Here is an 8,407-nt window from a genome sequence, read left to right as displayed (position 1 = left end):
TTTGGTGCATGAGACAAATAACATTTGATTGGATTTGATTTGATTTAACAGAGCTGAGATTTACTTCAAAGTGCATGCACCCTATTGCTTACACCTATCAAGTTGTTTCAGATCAACACAAGTGCTGATGGAGGAGGATTAAGGTTTCTGCTGGACAGGGCCTAACTATCCTGGGCCAATAAGCACATGCCCTAGAGATATCCCTTATTGGCACAGTGGTTAGGGTGTTGGTCATTGGTATTGGTGGCCTGGGTTAGAGATCCACTAGGGGAGTCACCATACTCACATTCCTAGCAATATACACTGAGTGTACAAAACATTAGGAACAGGGTATGGTGCCATGCACACTGGTTTGAGTGTGTCAAGAACTGCAACACTGCTGGGTTTTTCATGCTCAAGAGTTTCCCGTGTGTATCAAGAATGGTCCCCCACCCAAAGGACATCCAGCCAACTTAACACAACTGTGGGAAGCATTGGAGTTAACATGGCCCAGCATTCAACACTTTGTAGCCCTGACGAATTGAGGCTGTTCTGAGAACAAAAGGGGATGCAACTCAAAATTAGTGTTCCTAATGTTTTGTACACTCAGTATGTATCTACACAGCCTTACTGCCAATGGAACATGGCAACTTGGGGACAGAGAGACCTCTACCCTGCAGCACATGAAGGGAACACACCTGTTTCAGTATCACATAAACTGGTCCGTTTGAGTGTAACCTGCAGTCCAGCAAGCCTGAGGGGCCTGTGTTCTGTCAGGATGTAAATCTGAGAAGCTGCCTGGGCTCATCTTAAAAGTGACACTCCAGTCTCCTTTTCACCCAAAAAAACTTTAACACCGTGGTCAGGGTAAGTCATGACATAGTACAATCAATCAAATTAAATCAAATTTATTTATAAAGCCCTCACAAAGTGCTGTACAGAAACCCAGCCTAAATCCCCAAACAGCAAGCAATGCAGGTGTAGAAGCACGGTGGCTAGGAAAAACTCCCTAGAAAGGCCCGAACCTATGAACAAACCTAGAGAGGAACCAGGCTATGAGGGGTGGCCAGTCCACTTCTGGCTGTGCCGGGTGGAGATTATAACAGAACATGGCCTAGATGTTCAAATGTTCATAGATGACCAGCAGGGTCAAATAAAAATACTCACAGTGGTTGTCGAGAGTGCAACAGGTCAGCACCTCAGGAGTAAATGTCAGTTGGCTTTTCATAGCCGATCATTCAGAGTATCTCTACCGCTCCTGCTGTCTCTAGAGAGTTGAAAAGAGCAGGTCTCGGACAGGTAGCACATCCGGTGAAAAGGTCTGGGTTTCATAGCCGCAGGCTGAACAGTTGAAACTGGAGCAGCAGCACGGCCAGGTGGACTGGGGACAGCAAGGAGTCATCATGCCAGGTAGTCCTGAGGCATGATCCTAGGGCTCAGGTCCTCCGAGAGAGAGAAAGAAAGAAAGAGAGAAAGAGAGAAAGAAAGAGTGAAAAAGAGAGAGAGAATTAGAGAGAGCATACGTAAATTCACACAGGACACCGGATAAGACAGGAGAAATACTCCAGATATAACAGATTGACCATAGCCCCCCGAAACATAAACTACTGCAGCATAAATACTGGAGGCTGAGACAGGAGGGGTCAAGTAGGGGGGTGGGCCTTTCCTCTTTTATTCTCTATTGTACCTCTATTGTTCCTAAAGCAAGGGGGAGGCAGATGACATCAGATTCACTTCAGACCAACCATACACTCATAGAAGAAAAGTAGAACCATATATATTTTTTCTTCGGTTTGTCCACATAGGGGAAACCTTTTTGGTGCTAGGTAGAACCCTATGCAGAGGGTTCACCCTAGAACCCTCTAGGAAGGGTTCTACCAATGAACATTTGATCACATAAAGGTTCTTCCTAGAACCATCTATGAATGGTTCTACCGAGAACCCTTTTATCTTTGGAGGGTTCTTCGTAGAGCCTTCTGTGAACCGTTCCATCAGCCTTATTAGCCTTTAAAATTAATTATGACAATACATGACATACAGTTGAAGTCGAAAGTTTATATACTGTCACGGCTGTCTGAAGGATCGGACCAAAATGCAGCGTGTTTGTAGTTCCACATCTTTATTTATTCGTGAAACGTAATGCACTACACTAAATACTTGAACTCACAAAAACAACAAACCGTGACGCAGAGAGAAAACACACTACTCAAAATATAATCACCCACAAACACAGGTGGGACAAACATCAACATAAATATTACCTCCAATTAGAGGTAACGAGGATCAGCTGCCTCCAATTGGAGATCAACCCAAACAACATCAACATAGAAATACAAAATGAGAAACTGAACATAGAAATACAAAAACAGACAAACACCCCCTGTCACGCCCTGACCTACTCTACCATAGAAAATAACAACTTACTATGGTCAGGACGTGACAGTACCCCCCCCCCAAAGTTGCGGACTCCGACTGCACCAAAAACAACAACAAAAACCCCCCAACAACAACCCCCCCACACAACAACCCCCCCCCAACAACAAAACACAAAGGGAGGGTAGGGTGGGCGACTAATGTCTATGGCGGCTCAGAACTTTCTTATCCAGCGCCTCCCCCCATGGAGTCGGCTCAGGTTCGGGGCGTAACCCCCACTACACCCACTGATCCCTCTGCTTCTTTACCACCTGACCGTGGATCGTCGTTGAAGGAACCGGACTGTAGATCATTGCTGGAGTTTCTGGGCTGCGGGCCGCCGCTGGAGGTTCTGGGCTGCGGGCCGCCGCTGGAGGTTCTGGGCTGCGGGCCACCGCTGGAGGTTCTGGGCTGCGGGCCACCGCTGGAGGTTCTGGGCTGCGGGCCACCGCTGGAGGTTCTGGGCAGCAGGCCGCCGCTGGAGACTCTGGAGGCTCCGGACTGAGAGGCGTTGCTGGAGGCTCCGGACTGGGAGGCGTCGCTGGAGGCTCCGGACTGATGAGCGTCGCTGGAGGTTCCGGGCTGAGATCCGTCTCAATAGGCTCCGGACTGTATGCCATCTCAGTAGGTTTCGGACTGTAGGCCGTCTCAGTAGGTTCCGGACTGTAGGCCGTCTCAGTAGGTTCCGGACTGAAAAACATCGCAGGAAGCTCTGGACGGGGAACTATCGCCGTCAGCTCTGGACGGGGAACTGTCGCCATAAGCTCTGGACGGGGAACTGTCGCCGGAAGCTCTGGACGGGGAACTGTCGCCGGAAGCTCTGGACGGGGAACTGTCACCGGAAGCTCTGGACGGGGAATGTGCACTGGAATCCTGATGCGTGGTACTGGCATGGGTGGCGCCAGACTGGTAACCCCCACCTCAGGACGAGTACAGGGAGCAGGAACAGGACACACCGGATTGGGCATGCGCACTGGAGGTCTGATGCGTGGGACTGGCATGGGTGGCGCCAGACTGGTAACACGCACCTCAGAGCGAGTGCGGGGAGCAGGAACAGGACACTCCGGACTGGGCATGCGCACTGGAGGTCTGATGCGTGGAACTGGCCTAGGTGGCGCCAGACTGGTAACACGCACCTCAGGGCGAGTGTGGGGAGCAGGAACAGGACACTCCGGACCGGGCATGCGCACTGGAGGTCTGATGCGTGGAACTGGCCTAGGTGGCGCCAGACTGGTAACACGCACCTCAGGGCGAGTGCGGGAAGGAGGCACAGGATGTACCGGACTATGAAGGTGAACTGGAGACCAGGCATGCTGAGCAGTTCTACTCCTTCCTGGCTGAATGACCATCTTCGCCCTACACCGGTGAGGAGCTTGCACCGACCGCACCGGGCTGTGAGTGTGTATGGGCGATATAGTGCGCATCACACCATAACCCATTGCTCGTTCATCCACTCTCTCCTCAGCACGCCCGCAGTGCTCTCGATGCCAGTACCTCTCACCGGAATCTTGCGTCGAGCTCCGCGCTTGACTCCTTGACTGGCTCCGGTTCACTCCACGGCTCTCTCCGATAAGCACGGGAAGTTAGATCAGGTCTCCCCCTGACATCGCCAAACTCCCCGTGTGCCCCCCCCCAAATAATTGGGTGTTGCCTCTCAGCTTTGCCTCTCGGTGCATATAGAGCCTCGTAGTATCGTCGCTCCCTTTTTGCTGCTTCGATTTACTACCTTGGGCGACGATACTCCCCAGCCTGCCTCCAGGCTCCTTTACCATCCAAAATCTCCTCCCAAATCCATTCCTCCAGATACTCCTTACCACGCTGCTTGGTCCTTTTTTGGTGGGTGATTCTGTCACAGCTGTCTGAAGGATCAGACCAAAATGCAGCGTGTTCGTAGTTCCACATCTTTATTTATTTGTGAAACGTAATGCACTACATTAAATACTTGAACTCACAAAAACAACAAACCGTGACGCAGAGAGAAAACACACTACTCAAAATATAATCACCCACAAACACAGGTGGGACAAACATCAACATAAATATGACCTCCAATTAGAGGTAACGAGGATCAGCTGCCTCCAATTGGAGATCAACCCAAACAACACCAACATAGAAATACAAAACTAGAAACTGAACATAGAAATACAACAGACAAACACCCCTTGTCACGCCCTGACCTACTCTACCATAGAAAATAACAACTTACTATGGTCAGGACGTGACATATACACCTTAGCCAAATACACTTAAACTCAGTTTTTCACAATTCCTGACATTTAATCCTAGTACAAATTCGCTGTCTTAGGTCAGTTAGGATCACCACTTTATTTTAAGAATGTGAAATGTAAGAATAGTAGTAGAGAGAATGATTCATTTCAGCTTTAATTTCTTTCATCACTTTCCCAGTGGGTCAGAAGTTTACATACACTCAATTAGTATTTGGAAGCATTGCCTTCAAATTGTTTAACTTGGGTAAAACGTTTCGGTTAGCCTTCCACAAACTTCCCACAATAAGTTGGGTGAATTTTGGCCCATTCCTCATGACAGAGCTGGTGTAACTGAGTCAGATTTGTAGGCCTGCTTGCTCGCACACGGTTTTTCAGTTCTGTCCACAAATTTTCTATAGGATTGAGGTCAGGGCTTTGTGATGGCCACTCCAATACCTTGACTTTGTTGTCCTTAAGCGATTTTGTCACAACTTTGGAAGTATGCTTGGGGTCATTGTCCATTTGGAAAACCCATTTGAGACCAAGCTTTAACTTCTTGACTGATGTCTTGAGATGTTGCTTCAATATATCCACATAATTTTCCATCCTCATGATGCCATCTATTTTCTGAAGTGCACCAGTCCCTCCTGCAGCAAAGCACCCCCACAACATGATGTTGCCACCCCTCTGCTTCACGGTTGGGATGGTGTTCTTTGGCTTGCAAGCCTCCCCCTTTTTCCTCCAAACATAATGATGGTCATTATGGCCAAACAGTTCTATTTTTGTTTCATCAGACCAGAGGACATTTCTCCAAAAAGTACAATCTTTGTCCCCGTGTACAGTTGCAAACCGTAGTCTGGCTTTTTTATGGTGGTTTTGGAGCAGTGGCTTCTTCCTTGCTGAGCGGCCTTTTAGGGTATATCGATATAGGACTCGGTTTTACTGTGGATATAGATAATTTTGTACCGGTTTCCTCCAGCATATTCACAAGGTTCTTTGTTGTTGTTCTGGGATTGATTTGCACTTTTCGCAACAAAGTACGTTCATCTCTAGGAGACAGAACGCGTCTCCTTCCTGAACAGTATGACGGCTGCGTGGTCCCATGGTGTTTATACTTGCGTACTATTGTTTGTACAGATGAACGTGGTACCTTCAGGTGTTTGGATATTGCTCCCAAGGATGAACCAGACTTGTGGAGGTCTCCAATTTTTTCTGAGATCTTGGCTGATTTCTTTAGATTTTCACATGATGTCAAGCAAAGAGGCACTGAGTTTGAAGGTAGGCCTTGAAATATGTACATCCACAGGTACACCTCCAATTGACTTAAATGATGTCAATTAGCCTATCAGAAGCTTCTAAAGCCATGACAACTTTTTCTGGAATTTTCCAAGCTGTTTAAAGGCACAGTCAACTTAATGTATGTAAACTTCTTACAAACTGAAATTGTGATACAGTGAGTTATAAGTGAAATAATGTCTGTAAACAATTGTTGGAAAAATGACTTATCCTGGCTAGCAAAGGGATGTTTAATTCCTATTGGAATCCAGCCAGAGTTAGGATATCCAACAATAGGATTTACTTATCACCCACAACCTGCATTCAGGAACAACCTACTAACAGATTGGATTAGTTTAGTTAATGTATGCTATTTATCTTTGTGTAGCATAAAATGTATCAATCAAAACAAATTAAAATAAACAATTCTGAAAATCCCCTTGCAATAGAGCATGCTGGGCAATATGATATATGGTTCAATATAGAACCCTTCTTGCCTTCCTAAGAGTAATCAAATAACCCTTTCTTCCAAAGGTTTATCCCTTTGCCTTAAAAATAACCATTGTCTTCCAAAAGGGGTTCTTCAGATCAAAGCGGTTCTTGTTAAAACTCTATCCCTCTGCAAAGAACTCCGCTAAGTTTTCACTTGTGTCTACAAAACACTATTTTGCCAAACAATATATTGAGGTATACTTGGGATATCGCTTTTCAAAAGTAAAAGTCCAAAATCACTGGAGGACATCTTTAATGGCCCTCTTCACACAGTCAGACTTCTTCCCTGTCCTCCGTTTTTCTATTTCCTTTTCCTGTCGGAGGGTTTTGTCTTCTGTTAGGCGATGCCTTGACCTCTGTGGGGAGGATTTCCTCAAGGTCCACAACTTCCACACAATTAGCTCTGCAGTCAGACATCACACCAAAAACATTATCGTGACTCAAAAATAACACATGCAGCTTTCATAGTGGTCCTTCAAGTGTCACTTCGACACAAACAGTGGCAGAAATAAATACACATGTAGTAACACCTGCAATTGGATGACAGTGACCAATACACATACTATATTTGACTTTTTTCAACTTGACACAGAAATATACTTCCTCTAAATGAGTAGGAGGAGACATGGCCCTACAGTGACAGATGTCCTGATGGCCGTATGTCCGCCCCTGCTGCCCCACCATGTGTAAAACCTGGAGCAGAGCTGAACAGAGCAGAGTTGGGGTGATCAATAGGGTTCATTGAAGGGCCCTGCCCTGGAACTGCTGGCTGGGGCAATGGTCCCTAGGTGGGAGGTAGGAGTGATGTGTGCTGTCCCTGTCCTGTTGTCCTTGTGGATGGATCACTCTTCCCAGGCTGGCCCTGGGCCATGGGGCTCTGTGGGCTGGCACACATGCAGCTGTCACACACCCACTGGTCTCAGACACAACAAACAGATTTACCTTCTCCATCCCAGGGCCGGTCACTTAGGCCAGCCCTGGGCATAAGTGGTCACTTATTTGGTGGTGGTGGGGGGGCTCAGTCAGGTTCTCAACTTAATGTTGAGAGTTAGAATAGTAGAATACACAAAGTGCAATTTCGAAATTTGGTCATGCATCAGCAGTTTTCCTCTTGTTATGTCAGTCACTGACAGTCATTCAATTAGAACATTTGAGGTTAAAAAAAATTGATTGGTAAATTAGTCTAACCAGCTATCTAAATGGCCGAATTACCGACCGGGCACGAAGGGCACGTGCCCAGGGGCCCTAACCTCCAAGGGGCCCCCATTGATTTTGTTAGTCACTCTCACTCAGATATCATATTACCACAGCATAAGTTATGACATGTGTAGAATTTCAGGAAATTAACTGTAAAACACCACATTTTTCTCTCTGCCCCATGGCAAAATGAGTAGAATTGCAGGACATTTGTTTTAAAATTCCAACATTTTCTCTTCACCCCATTGCAAAATGTGTAGAATAGCAAAAAACTTGCTTTAAAACTGCAACATTTGCTCTACGCCCCATAGCAAAATGTGTAGAAATGCAGGAAATGAACTTTAAAATGTACCTTTTTTTCTCTCTGCCATCAAGGGAGCCTCTAGAATGTTTTGCCCGCGAGGTGGGGTGCCCCCCAACCAAACCTTGCTGAGGGCCCCAAAAGGCTCCGACCTTACAAACATTGCTTTAAGAAAAGGACACTTTCTAGTTTTAACCCCAGTACTGTTTATGCATCAACCTTTCATACGTCACTGTACACATTTTGTGTTATTATTATTACTAACAGCTCCGAATGGCTCAATCCTCATGTATCACATTGTAAACATGACTCAACATGCTAACCAACTGGCTTTTAAAGTGTGTCCAGACAACATTTAGTTACTTAATAGGCCATATCCTCTTTGTTCCAGTGTCATCTAAATCCCAGGCAGCCCAGGCAGAACTAAACAGCACTAGTGATTAGAGAGTGTTGTCAGTGCTGTCGTAGGGGTAGCAGAGTGCTGGCAGGACACTGTTTAGTCAACACTACACCAATAGGGTGGTTGGAGAGTTCCAAAACAGCC

The sequence above is a fragment of the Salmo salar genome, chromosome ssa09, assembly GCF_905237065.1.
Source record: "Salmo salar chromosome ssa09, Ssal_v3.1, whole genome shotgun sequence".
Taxonomy (NCBI): Eukaryota; Metazoa; Chordata; class Actinopteri; order Salmoniformes; family Salmonidae; genus Salmo; species Salmo salar.
Note: the sequence above shows the minus strand (reverse complement) of the source record.